The sequence below is a fragment of the Trachypithecus francoisi genome, unplaced genomic scaffold (assembly GCF_009764315.1).
Source record: "Trachypithecus francoisi isolate TF-2019V2 unplaced genomic scaffold, Tfra_2.0 Lachesis_group16, whole genome shotgun sequence".
NCBI classification, from domain to species: domain Eukaryota; kingdom Metazoa; phylum Chordata; class Mammalia; order Primates; family Cercopithecidae; genus Trachypithecus; species Trachypithecus francoisi.
In genome coordinates, this window is record NW_022681461.1 from 62,429,477 (window position 1) to 62,442,695 (window position 13,219).

General features: G+C 44.8%; 1 protein-coding gene across 1 annotated transcript in view; it reads left to right on the forward strand.

Annotated features, from left to right (window-relative positions):
- The first annotated feature begins 969 nt into the window (after positions 1-969).
- Positions 970-13,219, forward strand: part of ACO1 (aconitase 1) — a 69,391-nt gene continuing 57,141 nt past the window's right edge. Inside the window, exon 1 of the mRNA XM_033237534.1 lies at positions 970-1,104. The gene's annotated coding sequence lies outside the window, so the exon portion shown is untranslated. The remainder of the gene's footprint in view (positions 1,105-13,219) is intronic.

The following is a 13,219-nucleotide window of genomic DNA, read 5'->3' on the forward strand; positions in this document are numbered from 1 at the left end:
ATCTAATCACGGGCCGGGCGCGGTGGCTCAAGCCTGTAATCCCAGCACTTTGGGAGGCCGAGACGGGCGGATCACGAGGTCAGGAGTTCGAGACCATCCTGGCTAACACGGTGAAACCCCGTCTCTACTAAAAATACAAAAAAACTAGCCGGGCGAGGTGGCGGGCGCCTGTAGTCCCAGCTACTCGGGAGGCTGAGGCGGGAGAATGGCGTAAACCCGGGGGGCGGAGCTTGCAGTGAGCTGAGATCCGGCCACTGCACTCCAGTCCGGGCCACAGAGCGAGACTCCGCCTCAAAAAAAAAAAAAAAAAAAAAAAAGAAAGATCTAATCACTTCTTTGAACTCACATTCACCCGAAAGGGCAAAACTCCAACCAACATGAAAAGCAGGTCTTGTGAAAGTCCACTTGGTGCCATCTCCCAGCCATTTTTCTGACTTCAGATCGGGGAACATCGTGTATTAGAAAGTGTTGTTACATGTCCAAGGAAATCTACACATAGAACTTTTGCCACGGAAATGCTGAAGTCCTACTCTGACAGCGTGACTCCGATGCCCACTTGGCAGGCTTTGCGCAAAGAATTAAGGCGAGGGTGGAGAGGGTGGGTAGGGTAGGGACGGACAAAGTGAGAAGGGAGGCGGGCGAAGTGACCACATGTACATGAAACCTCTGCAGTTATGGCCAAATCATGTTTCTTAAATAATTCCATTTCGTCCCCACCCTTTGGTCACTTCCTAACGCCGGCTGGACAGTCACATACTAAGCCCCAAAGTGAGCAACAGACACCCTGGTCCCAGGTCTCAGGCTGGCAGAAGCGGACCGGGCGGAGGGATCAGCCCTCCCACATCCTACGGAGGAGCCTTTCGCAACCCTCGACTCCTGCCCCGGGCGAAGTCCTCCGGGCCCGCGGGAGCGCCCGCAGGCTCCGCCCCTTCCTCGGCTCGCTGCCCGCCAGTCCCGCCCCTGCTCCGCCCATCGCGCGGCGGCCCCGGGGGCGAGAGGGGGCGGAGCGTGGAGGCGGCAGCTGAAACCGCGCAGCGCACGGGAACGCGTCCCGCTCCTTGGGTCTGGTACGCCGGTCGCGGGAGCCCCACCGTGCAGTCGGAGGTGAGTACCAGCGTTGCCCGACCACCTCCCCAGACGGGAGCGCCATCCACCTTGTATCCCTCGGGAGTCGGTGCGGGCCTTTACCGAGGTGCCCGAGGCAGTGCGGCCCGGGGGACTCGGAGGCGAGCTTATGGAGGCTGAGAGGAGAATCGGGGACGTGTTTCTGGCGACTGACGTCCCCCCAGTCCCCAGTCTATGTCATGTAGAAGAGAGGGACCAGGGATTGAAAATGGCTTTCCTAGACTCTCTTAGCCTTGACTGTGCATGCTGTCCTGAAAGTCCTTGCCTAGGGTGTGCGGCTGATCCTGGGAGTCCTAACCCCGAGGCTGTGAGGCCCGCACTGGGAGTCATCGCTGAGGCCCGGCTAGCTGGGTAGGGAAACGCTTGCTAAAGTTCTGCGGGCAGATCCGGGAATGCACTCCAAGGGGTAAAGGGAAAATGGGATGAGGGGGAAGAGACCCTTACGTGGGAGGCTTGAACACAGAGCCCACCCAGATAGATTCAGAGATCCAGAAAGGAGCTTGGGCTGCAGTTATGACCAAGTCATTTTTTTCCACATTTAGCTAGCACGTCGTAATGGCATCTTCTTGCCAACACGCATAACTCTCTTCCCTGAGGGACAACCTCTAGGACAGAAGTCCCCAAACTTTTTTGGGACTCAGTACCCCTTTACACTCCTAGAAATTAGTACCCCTTTACACTCCTAAAAATTAGTATCTTAAGGAGCTTTTATGTGAATTATATCTATCCATATTTATAATGTGTAAGACAGAAATTTGTACTATATTTAATAATTCATTTAAAAAGAATAATGAGGCCGGGCGCGGTGGCTCAAGCCTGTAATCCCAGCACTTTGGGAGGCCGAGACGGGCGGATCACGAGGTCAGGAGATCGAGACCATCCTGGCTAACACGGTGAAACCCCGTCTCTACTAAAAATACAAAAAACTAGCCGGGCGAGGTGGCGGGCGCCTGTGGTCCCAGCTACTCGGGAGGCTGAGGCAGGAGAATGGCGTGAACCCGGGAGGCGGAGCTTGCAGTGAGCTGAGATCCGGCCACTGCACTCCAGACCGGGCAACAGAGCAAGACTCCGTCTCAAAAAAAAAAAAAAAAAAAAAGAATAATGAGCTAATTATATCTTAATATTGCCTATTTTTATGAAAAAGAACTATATTTTCCAAAACAGAAAATTATTGAGAAGAATGGCATTGTTTTACATTTTTGCAAATCTCTTTGATGTCAAGCATAATTGAAGACAGCTGGATTCTGATAGCTGCTTCTGCAGTCTGTTGCAGTATCGCATATCATGTAGCCTCTTGAGACCTCCATTGTATACTCCTGAAAATGCATGAGTGAAAAAAAGCGAGTAACGTTTTATTACTATGAAAGTGGTTTTTGACCTTGGAGATCCCTAGGAGTTCTCTGCACCACACTTTGAGGATGCTTCAGAGGCTTCATTCATTGGGCCTGCTTCTTGTTTATGATCCTTCCTCTGAATGGGAACACTCACCACCCCATGCCGTGGACAGTTAACTTCTGGTATCTGGAACCAAGTTTGACTCACTTTGGAAACCATGTACTAGGTCCCCTGTGAGGCTGTGATGAACCTTGCCAGCCTCCTGAAAAGTCAGCACGGCCTCATACATGCCTTTGGTTGTTTCTGTGGCTGCAGAACTGACCTGTCTGTTCATCAGGATTACAACAGTGATGTGGCAAACAGGACCTGTGGGCTCAGAAAAGTACCAATGGGGAGACCGTGCCAAGTGTGTAGGGGTTCGTGTGACAGTTACCAAGTAGTCAGGAAGTTATTTCCCAAAGAACAGGGAGGCATGCTTTTGCCTTCCCTTGCACGTGTTCATTGTTGTTTGCAGTTACATGGTTATTAGCCTTGAGTTTATTGGAATAATGATTCCCTGTCTTGATGTTCTTTCACTTTCTGCTTTCAGAGGTGTATCACTCTGAGTGATGCTTCCTCAGCCCCTGTCAAAAAGCAGTTTCCACCATCCTGCAGTGTGGTAGGTGAGGTCCTTCATGGGACTCTTTCCTTAGCTTTGTGCCTTGTCAGAACAAGTTCAAGACAGATGTTACGTGTATATATATGGGACGAAGAAATTTTCTAACTCCATCCTCCCTTTTGTTCCTTCATCCATAGAGCCTCTTGTGCTCTGATAGATTAGTTTAAATGCTACGGCCAATACTTGAGAAGTGTTGCATGCACATGAGCATGTTGTGTGTGGCAGAGTCCACAGGTGAGAAGGAGAAGTCCACAGGAGAAGGAAATGGGATCTAAACTCTGAGCACCTGCTGTGTTCTTTGTATTAAAAAATTCCACTTTGGTGATGGGGTCTCATTCCTTCATTCTTTCAGTAAATTTTTGTTGGCCACCTCTTTCTCATGTGTCCAGTTATGTGCTGGATGCCAGGAAAGTAGTGAGCACAAAAGATGCAGTCAGTCCCTGTCTTTCTGGCAATTATGGTCTGATAGCTTAGATAACTGCTGGTTAATTGAGATAGTCTGTTTGTCAGAGAGTGTACATGAAAGCTGGTCCTGTGTGAAGAGCAGTACCCCCTACCTAAAGTGTGCTTCAGAGCCATGTGCTAAAGAAACCAGAGTCCCACACCGTGGAGATGATGATAAAAACCAACGCGTATCACCACGTACCTGGCAAAGAACTTCCTTTTCCTTCTTTCCCCAACTCTTCCTTCTACGTTACTTCCCAGGAAGTAATTTCCTGGGAGGCAGCCAGACTCATAGGGAAATTACCTCCAACCTGGTGCCAGTCACTGGGCCAGCCTCAGGTTAAGACGCCTTCTCTGGGTCTCAATGTCTTTAACTTTAAAATGAGGAGTTAGGCCATTGATAGTAAGTGTCCCAAGGCACTTATACTAGCATTTGTGCATATCTCTTCCTAATTCCGTGTTCAGTGGCAACACCTTTTTTTAGATTGAAATAAGCCATGGTGGGAATAATTACACCATGGAAATCAGCAAATACTACATCAGAGCTTTTTTTTCCTCCTGGAATTCAAGTTGTTAAACCTTTGCCAGCTGACACTGCTATTGTCTGAGCCAAGGTGCTTTTGGTTTGTTTGTTTTCTTAGAAAACAGACTCTTTAGTCTAGACAAAGATCCTAGATATAGGGTGTATGATTCAAGTCCTCTAAAATTTTTGATTAAAAAAATATGTTTTCATCATATTCTGATCAGCAACCTTTTTATGTAAAGGGACAGGTAGTGAAATATTTTAGGCTTTTTGGGTTATGGTTATACAGTTTCTATTGCAGCTACTCAGCTCTGCTGTTGAAGCATGAAAGCAGCAATAGACAATATGCAAACAAATGAGCATGGCTGTGTTCCAGTCAAACTTGATTTACAAAAACAAGTGCTGGCCTTAATTTGCAGACTCCTGACCTAGCCTATCAGAACAAGAACCATGTTTCAAAGAGATAGTTTTATGGAAAAGGAGATTCTTCAGGACTTTATGCATGAATACCAGAAACTTGAGTCTCCAAGATGGATGTAGCAGGCAGTAGTAACTGTAGAGGATTTGGAATCAATCATAGAAGACTCCATAGTAGGTTGTTTAAAGAAAGGCCGAGTGTGGTCAAGTTTGGAGGACAGAGCCACATGTGGGTCTTATTCCCAACTCCCTCCCTGAAGCCGTCTTAGATATTATGCTGGGATGGATGGACCTGCAGTCTAACCCATTGTGTGAATTTTGCGTATCATTATGCAAAAACTAGTAGTGTCTCTAAGAGCTATCTTGATTCCAGGGGCAGAGACAAAGGAAATGTTAAAAAAGGATGGAAAGGCCTAGGCATGGTGACTCACGCCTATAATCTCAGCACTTTCAGAGAAGCCAGATTGCTTGAGCCCAGGAGTTCAAGACCCACCTGGGCAACATGGCGAAACCCCGTCTCTACCAAAAATACAGAAAAAAAAGAATAGCCAGGTATGGTGGCACATATCTGTAGTCCCAGCTACTTGGGAGGCAGAGGCAGGAAGATCACCTGGGAGGTCCAGGCTGCAGTGAGCCATGATTGTGTCACGGCACTCCAGCCTGGGCAATAGAGTAAGACCCTATCTCAAAAAAAAAAAAAAAAAAAAAAATCCTCGCTGTATATGTATATGATACATTGTAGAGTACACGGTGTGTGTATACCTGTGTGTATGTATGCATATTTATACATCTAAGTGTACATAAGTTGTGTGCATGTGTCATTACATATTCCATTCCATGTATTTAAAGTAGCGTCAGGAATGTTTAGAAGACAGACCAGTAGCCAGTTCTGGGCAGTGGAATGAGGTAGCAGGAAGCCAGAGGACTTTTGTTACTTTTCATAATACCAGATATGTGCCTATCTTATAAGGGAGAATAGCCTGTAGCATTCATATATTGCTTTTACAACCTAAAAAACCTAAAATCTCAACAACCTGTACTTTTGGAAGGAAAATAGAGTTATTTGATAGGAATGTCGCCACCATCGTCTTCCCCCAATTAAAAAAAAATTACTTTGTCGTAGCTCTGAACTTGTATACATAATATTAGTATATATTAACAAAATAAGAGAGAGCCTCTCAAGTCAAAACATCTTGTTTAACAGTATTAACGTTTGACTTTTGTCCAGGGTTAGAAATACTAGGTCAAAGTGTTCCTTAGCAAGCTATTATGCAGCCTTTACACTGGTGTTACAAAATGCTATTGTATAGTTTTTAAACTAAAAAAGCATGTTACACAGCAGTATTTCCCTGTGATTCTGTATTTCTGAGTAGAGAAAGCATGTGCATATATGTACACGTGTGCCCCTCCCTGCATGTACAAAGGCAGCAGATACGCCAAAACATTGAGTGCTTTTCTCTTGGTGATAGAGCACAGTTGCTTTTTAGATTTTCTTCACTTTAGCTTGTCGGGGTTTTCAAGCATGAATAAATATTACATTTGACATTACCAAAATCAACCTCTACAGTATGTTTACACCTGGTATGTTGAGGACAGTTCTTCCATCTTTCTTAGACAGTCTTACCACCAGCTTACCTGGTGGCAGACCCCAGCTACTCTCTCGCAGTGAGAAATGTGAGGAGTGTGAGGCCCGGGGAACCGAAAAACAGGCACATTGACCACAGTCACATTGTGCTGTGTCTGCTTCCCCTGTAGAGTCTGTCTGACCTCGGCCTGCCCTCTCACTTCAGTTGACTGGCCCTATCAGCTGACCGTCTCCCTAAATCAACTGGCCTTCATTTCTTTTTTTTTTTCCTTTTCTCTATTTTTAATGGAAAATCTCAGACATGCAAAGTGGAGAGGAGACTATAAACCCTCAGTCTCAATGACTGTGGACAGTGATAATTGGCCGATTTTGTTTCCTCTATACCTTTTTTTTTTCTTTGAGACAGTGTCTCACTGTCATCCAAGCTGGAGTGCAGTGTCACAACCTCAGCTCACTCCAACCTCCACCTCCCGGGTTCAAGCAATTCTTCTGCCTCAACCTCGAAGTAGCTGGAATTACACACGTGCACCACCACGCCCAGCTAATTTTTGTGTTTTTAGTAGAGATGGGGGTTTCACCATGTTGGCCAGGCTGGTCTCGAACTCCTTACTTCAGGTGATCCGCCTGCCTCGGCCTCCTGAAGTGCTGGGATTACAGGCATGAGCCACTGCGCCTGGCCCCTCTCCTATACTTTTCTTCAACATCATCTCTTTCTCCCTCTGGCAAGAGTTGGCATCTTATCTGCGACTACATAAATTAATGAGAATCACTTATTAGGTCTTTTAGGAATAAGCATGTATTGACTGCTGTAGCAAAAATCTTAAAACTGTTCTGCCCTGCTGTCAGCCATACTGAACTGCTGAGCAGTCCCTGAACACTTGCTCTGCTATCCTGTTTCTCTGCTTTGTTATTTGCTCTTTACTCTGCCTATGCATCTAAATTCATCTTCCACTTCCTAGTTCTCTGTAAAGCCTTTCTTGACTCCCAGTTGTAGTTGTCTCTTTCCTTTGACTTTTCTTATGCCCCTTATCCTATTGTATTTGTGTGCCTATCTTAGTCTCCTTGTTAGATTGCCGTCTTCAAATAAGAGAAGGAATGTGTGCCTATCTTTTTTTCTTCTATGGTGTTTGGCAATGCATAATGCAAAGAAGATACTCAGGAAATACATGCTAAAATAATTTGAGTTGATTAAGTTCACTGGAGAAAAATTTTGAGAATAAAAGAAATCTATTTCACATTAAAAGAAAAATGTTCAAATATGACCTGGACTGAGAAAATTTTCTTTCACTAGTTTGGATTTTCAAAGATTTTAAAGAATCATGGTGAAAAGAGTCTTAAATTTGAGCCATTTTTGAGTCTTAAATTCGAGCCAATATAAAAAGGTAGCTTTCTAAAAAGAAAATGTTTTCAATGATCTTTTGTCATTTTTTTACAAATATATCTGGAGCCTTTGGGTCTTCTCTAATCGTAGACTGCATCCCCTCGCACCCCCTGCCCCCACCAGGAGAAAGACCTGAAAAAATAAAACTGAATAATACTGGGTCACGTGTATGGATAAGAGTGATTCTTGACTGTATTTTAAATACTTGTTTTAAAATGTATATTTAAATCTTCAGTAAAAGAAACAGGCTACATTTAGCACTTACCATAGGTAAGTCAATAGCAATCTCATGAATTATGGTGACTCATGGGGATATAGTTCCCAGAATATGCAGTGCTTTCGTGTGTTACCTTGTTTAATTATCCCAGCAGCCCTTGTCATCTGGGCAGAGCAGTGCAGACAGACATTGTTACCTAAAATCTGCAAAGAAGTAAACTGAGGTTTAAGAATATAGAGGAAATCTTACCCTCAGCAGCAAGTGGCAAAGACTGACTTTAAGAATCAATTGGAAACCAAGAGTCTTTGGGATTAGATGTTGCAAATATGTGAAAATGCAGAAGCATCTAAGCCTGTCTTTGGGAGACAGAACAGGTTCTTGTGCCCCTTAATGCCATAGGCCTACTGAAACAATATCCCACTCTCGGAGCCAGTTGTTCCTCAGATTCCTCATGTTCTGTTACCTTTGGTGTCAAAAATTAATCCACCTTGGAAGAATTAGTAAAGCTGTCTGTACATGAGTGCTGGTGTGGTTCTCTCTCATTCTCTTGTCTTGATCTAAGGAGAATCCTGGGCAAGCCCATCTTGGGATAGCATAATTTGCCTGGGCCACTGCTAACGAAATAGACATGTATGGAGCACTTAATTATTCAACATCCTCATCATCCTTTCTATAACTGCTATTGTGGAATTACAAAGCAAGTTGCAATTTGTGGCATAGTTCATAAAGAAGAGGTGTCAGTCTAGGAAAGTATCCTCCTACATGATCACCAGGTTTGAATTTTTGGTTTAGAACAGATACGACATATAAGCCATTGCCAAGAATCTGCTATGTACAAGAGCTATGCTGGGCAGACATTTGAAAGGTACAATTTTGTATTAATGGTAGAATCAAAACTAGCCTCAGGATTGGTTTTAAGGATGTTATGTTTCATGAACCCTTATTTTCTTAGATAAGAAATCAGTCTCTTCCTAAGTGCGGATAATGCCTGTATTATTTACATCAACCCTTTCTTTAAAAGTTATCTATCATACAAATTTTGCCAAAATCAAGGATGTTTTAGGGAACATGAAGTTTACCATCTTGTCCCCGTATATGTGCTTTAGAGCTTGGAGATTGTTTTAAAATTAGATTTATTTTTTTAAATGCATTTGCTTTTTTGGATCTCAATATGTTAAATGACTGTAAAATGATATCATTTGTGCAGCCTGTTGGGAGGGGCACGTTGCAAGAGAGTTGGTTCTGACATTCAGGAGCCTGAGTTTGACTCCCAGTTTGGTCACTTACCAGCCATGAGACCATGCAAGATACTTAACCTCTCAGATCCTGTCTTCTCTCATGTAAAATGGGATGGTGATGCCCTTGTTACAGAATTGCCAAGGGTCTGCATTAGAGGAATTGGATTAGATGCGTGGCACCCCACAGGTACTCATTGCGTGTCTCCAGGCTGCTGAGCTTCTAAAATGATCTGGCATGCATGGGATAATGCCTGAACATTGCTGCTGTTCTTCCCAGCTTCTGTCCCAGTCCAACCTGCTAAGTTCCAGGCCCATATATGCCCCTGCCCACTGGACATCTTATCCCAGATCCACCATGTCTAAAACCAACATCCCAGTTCCCATCTTGTTCATTTGCTCTGCCAGTTTGCCCAAATGAGAAACATAGAAGCTATTCGAGACCTCTCTTTTTTCCTCACCTACCCCAGCCTGTCCTGCTTTCATAACTCTCCCTGGATTTGTTCCCTCCTGTACCTCCTCATTGCCTTGTCTTACTGACTGTAATAGCACCGTAACCTGCCTCCCTGACACCAGTCTGGCATCCTTTCCCGGAGTCAGTCTACACCCCTACCAGAATGATCTCTGAAAATCAAATCTGGTCTTAAAGATTGCAGCTCAGAATCCTTTAATGGTGCCTCTTTACCTTTGGTAAAAATTCAAACCTTGCAGCAACCTGGACCTTGCTCCATCCCTTGTTTCTTAGCTCTCCCCAACATGTACCTTGTACCTTATCCATGTGCAATAACTGCATGATTCCCGCAGTGTCACACTTTTTTGCCTTTAATGTATTGTTTCATCTGCCAGCTTCCTCTTTCAGTGACTCCCTACCTCTGTGTAATTCTGGGAGGTTTATGCATGGTGTCACCTCTCTCCCTGGAAGCCTTTCTCTCCCCCTCCGATGCTCTGATGTTGGATTAGGTGCTTTCCCCTGACGGTTCTTTATCAGCTCTCATCCACCACACCTGTAGCATGGGCTGCATGATGTTCTGATTTGTCCTGCACAGTCTCCGTTCTCAGTCTGAGCATCTGAAGGAGGATGGGGACTTTATCCCTTCATTCCAGGTCTGTAAATGTCATGTGTATGTATGAATCCACACCAGTCCCTTCCCACAGACAACGTAGAAAGGCCCAGGTCTCAGAAGTATCAAGGTCTAATGCTGCTTTAGTATTTGTCACTCCTTCAACCCAATGGAATAGAGCAGCCATGCCGTTGTGGGAGTCACTGGGATGGAAGCAGCTGCTTTAGAGTTGGGCTCTGCAGTCTGATGGACTTGGGTTTGTGTTCCAGTTCCCTCTCTCAGCACGCCTGCATCTGGCTTCAGATTTGCAGCTCCCAATGTCCTTCTATCCTGCTGCGGGGAAGGAATGTGCTGGTCAGAAATAGGAGCCTCAGGTCCTCCTGACAGTTGCCTTTCTTAAGTAAAATCAGTAAATATATGGGTTTATATATTGAGCTCTGAGAGTTTTATTAGCGTGAGTCGTAATCCCTGAGTTCAGTCAGCTGTGATGAGAGCAGGTTGGTGAGGGGGTGGGGATAGTTGGCCTCAGACACGTGGTGAATTCACAGAGGTAAAGATGGCCCTATAAGACCTCTGGCAGCCAGACACCCAGTCTCTTGTGGTGACATCCTTTTTTTCTAATTCCTAATTCCTAAAGTTCGAGTTAGAAAAGTTCACTGCCACAATCTGTGAAATGAGTTCAGGAGCCTGAGGAAATCATGCAGCTTTCTTAAAGATTGGATCTCAACTGGACCTGCTTTGTAATACTTTTTTTTGAAAGTACAGCTGTCTCCACCCACTACTTCTGCTCCTCTTAAAACATAAATGCAGGCTGCATGTGGTGGCTCATACCTATAACCCCAGCACTTTGGGTGGTGGAGATGGATGGATCGCTTGAGGTCAGAAGTTTGAGACCAGCTGGCCAACATGGTGAAACCCCGTCTCTACTAAAAATACAAAAATTAGCCAGGCGTGGCAGTGGGCACCTGTAATCCCAGCAACTCCAGAGGCTGAGGCCAGAGAATCACTTGAACCTGGGAGGCAGAGGTTGCAGTGAGCCAAGATTGTGCCACTGCACTCCAGGCTGGGTGACAAAGTGAGACCGTATCTCAAAAAAACAAACCAAAAAACTTAGATGCAGTAGGGCTTAGTTGGGGTCTCTGCAGGTGTCATGTACTACACCCCACTGGTGACCATGGGGAGCTGCAGGGTAGGGGCCCCACATTCTGAGAAGGGGCTGAGGAAGACCTCAAGGAGGAGAGGATGAGGTCAGGCTCAGGGCAGGGTCAGATGCCGGGTTCTCAGGACAATGTCCCCACTTCTTCCTTTACTTTCTTGCCAAATGTTTCATGACCCCTTGGTGACTTTCTTTCTCAGCCTGTCTCTGGAATTTATAAATGTCGAAGTTCACCAAGACTTTTTATGAAACTCTGCTTATATTGGCCCACAGTGACACTAAAAAGTAAAAGTGAATATTTCCATTGAGTTTGTGCTGCTGCAACTAATTTAAAACGAGCTTACAGGATGTGTTAAGTCTTTCTCTTTAAGAGTTGCATGTGATGCTCTGCCCCCTCTTGGTCAGTGAGCCCAGAACTGGGGAAGTTCTCAAGAGGCAGGGGCTGCCTGGTCAGGCGTTGTTATAGCATGGCCCTGGTTCCCCAAGTCCTGTTGTTTTTGGCAGTGGCTGTGCACATCTGCCAAGTGAGTCATGATCATTTTTGTGATACATCCTGAGAATTTCCACTGTTACTTAATAATGAAATTCAGGGAAACAGGGTTAGACTTGAGGAAGTAACTACTTTTTAAGTGCAATCTAATATTTTCATATATGAGTTAATTTCATATCAAACTTTAATGAATTTTTAATGTTGGAAATCTACAGTCAAAACCAGATATACAGTTAGGGCTTTGTAGTTAGTCTTTATCAAAGTCCCTACTGTGGCCACTTTATTACTGTCTTTATCAAAGTCCTCACAGTAGGGACTTTGATACACTACAAACATCTAGCTGTACACCTGGCTTAAAGTGTAGATTTCCAACATCAGAATTGGCTGAAGAGCCTCATGTGGTCTGGCTCCTGCTACCTTTTGCCTTTTCTGTCTTCCCCTTATTTGCCTTCACTCACCCTGGTCTCCTTGGCCTTCCTTAGACCCACCAGGCATGCCCCCACCTCAGGACCTTTGCACGTGAGCTTACCCCTCCCTGGATGGCACAGTGGCTGAACAGCAGTGAGGCCTTTTTTGATCACTGACACTCCCCACAGCCCCTGTACTTTCTATTGTTCTTGCCCTGTTTTATCCATAGAATGGGTCACCATCTGACATTCTGTTTGTATATTTATTTATTTGTTTAGTCTGTCTCCTTCCATTAAAACGGAAGTACTATGAGGGCAGGGACTCTGTCTCTGTTGTTCCCTGATGTATCTCCAGGACCTAAAATAGTTCCTGGCACATAAAAGACAGTTAACATAAATGTGAATGAATGAATCATTGAATTTTTTTCACTTAGAACGGACTTTTTAGATCATTAACCAACCTTATTTATAGATTGGGAAACTGAGGCACAGAAAAGTTTTATGGCTAATTCAAAATAAAACCATCATTTAAAGACCATTTAATTTTTTTTTTTTTTAATCTTGACATGTACATAGCACATTCTGGTTAGTTATCCAGGATGAGACAAGACTGAATGAAAATAGACGCACATACTTAGTGCTCAAGAAAAACGTGTTGAGCCGGGCGCGGTGGCTCAAGCCTGTAATCCCAGCACTTTGGGAGGCCGAGACGGGCGGATCACGAGGTCAGGATATCGAGACCATCCTGGCTAACACGGTGAAACCCCGTCTCTACTAAAAAAATACAAAAAACTAGCCGGGCGAGGTGGCGGGCGCCTGTAGTCCCAGCTACTCGGAGGCTGAGGCAGGAGAATGGCGTGAACCCGGGAGGCGGAGCTTGCAGTGAGCTGAGATCCGGCCACTGCACTCCAGCCCCGGCGACAGAGCAAGACTCCGTCTCAAAAAAAAAAAAAAAAGAAAGAAAGAAAAACGTGTTGACATATGTGGTTATATTGTTAAATCCATTCTTTCTGCACCACTCTTTTCCCCCCAGTTTCTCTCCAAAAAATAGATAATTGCTCATATGACTTCTCCTTCAAAGTTTTTCTAGTTACAAGTATCACATTTAAGAGGTTTTTGTTTTATGACCAGCTAAAATAATTGAAGAGATGACCTGGTTTCTTGGAAAATTCAGAGATACTCAGT